The following is a 1,533-nucleotide window of genomic DNA, read 5'->3' as shown; positions in this document are numbered from 1 at the left end:
TTCTTCCTTGCAGAGCATCTAGGGAGGGGAAGCGGCCATGGTGCCTGAGGCCAGGGCGCTGTTGGAATCATGGCAGTGGCGGTGGTGGTGCTGGTCCATCGGTGCCTGGCCCATTCTCTGGAGATGGGACCTGCAGGACTACTGAGGGGTGAGTAGCTGCCGCTGGGCTAGGGCGCTCCCTCTGTGGGAGCGCACTGACTTGGGCGGGGAGGGGTGGGCTGGCAGCTCCTATGTTGAGCATCTGCTCTCTGGCGGTCAGTACGTGTCATAGCGACTGTCGACCGGTCGTTAGGTCATTCAGTTGTTTGGTCCTTAGGTTGCTTAGGCTTTTATATACATAGATTAAGAAACTGATACTTATTTTCCATCCATCATATTTCCATTTTCTGTTGAAGAGCCTCTGGAAGAACAGCCAAGACTGCTCTTTGGTTGTTCATACCCATTCAGTGGCCTGAGCAGTGGGAGCTGCAGATCAGTCTTCAGTGGCAGCTGAATGCTCCAACTTCGGTAGGGAGCTGCTGGGCAGGCACAGAGGGCACTGCATGCCTTCAGAATGGCCTGCGACCCCAGGCTGAGCAGCAGTGGGCTCGGGAGCTGGAGCAGTCCATTCACCCCGAAATTCCTCGTGGGTCACAACCTTTTCAGCTGCGGCCTGCTCTTCCTTTTCAATCTCTTCAGGATCCCAGTAGAAGCAGAGATCAGGCATGATCTCCCATGGGTGTTCATGGGAAATGGTATCACATACACGCAGAACCTTTCGGGCCAGCACCCACCACATCAGCCCCACTGAGCGAGCCCCCTTGTTGCATGGGATGGCAATGTCCACATAGCACAGAGGAGAGGCTGTGACACACAGAGCAGGGGTAGGCAGGTTGACATAAGATAGCCATGCCTGGGACCAGTAACCACCAGAAGATGGGAAGGTCCTGGAGGTGAAGAGTTCAGCAATAGGAGTGGCTGCAGTGGCAGCCGCATACTTCAGCTCAGCTCGCTGGCCGGTATCCCTGGAGGAAGCGACACTGACAGCAGCCGGGTTTTCAATGGCAACAATGGCACAAGCCACCAGCAGGAGCTTCGCTGAGGTCCCCTTCAGATTCCTGTTGTAGATGCCACCACTCTTCCTGCTGTAGACGTGCTGTTGCATTTGGAAGTCAAGGCTGGTGCCATCTAAGTGGGTTCCTGCTGCAAGGAATTTGAGGGCATGCCCCTTCCTCATTTGCAGGACATCAAGGGCCCCAGACATGGTGAAAGTGTCCACTTAAGTTACTGTGGGAACCCAGGACGGTGCCATCGGGCCCCTCTCTGTGTAGGGTGGAGTGATTGCTAGCATGCTCATCCTTCTGTGGCTGGAAACCCTGAAAGCGTTAAGGGAGGCATTATGCTGAGTGAAACACCCGGCTTAGGAACTGGTGTGCATGAGCCCTCAGATTTCTTTCTGGCTCTCAAGAGGAGAGTCACGATTGTTTCCCTTGCGTCATCCTCGGCGTGTGGCTTTTCATCTTACGCTCTGGCTTTGCTCCAGGAGACGGCACT

General features: G+C 55.1%; 1 pseudogene; it reads right to left on the bottom strand.

The window, feature by feature from the left end:
• Positions 1-472: 472 nt before the first annotated feature.
• On the bottom strand, positions 473-1,243 carry LOC102768566 (annotated as a pseudogene).
• Between the last annotated feature and the right edge of the window lie 290 nt (positions 1,244-1,533).

Source organism: Myotis davidii, unplaced genomic scaffold (assembly GCF_000327345.1).
Source record: "Myotis davidii unplaced genomic scaffold, ASM32734v1 scaffold205, whole genome shotgun sequence".
NCBI lineage: Eukaryota > Metazoa > Chordata > Mammalia > Chiroptera > Vespertilionidae > Myotis > Myotis davidii.
Note: the sequence above shows the minus strand (reverse complement) of the source record. Positions and strands in the feature narration are given on the sequence as shown.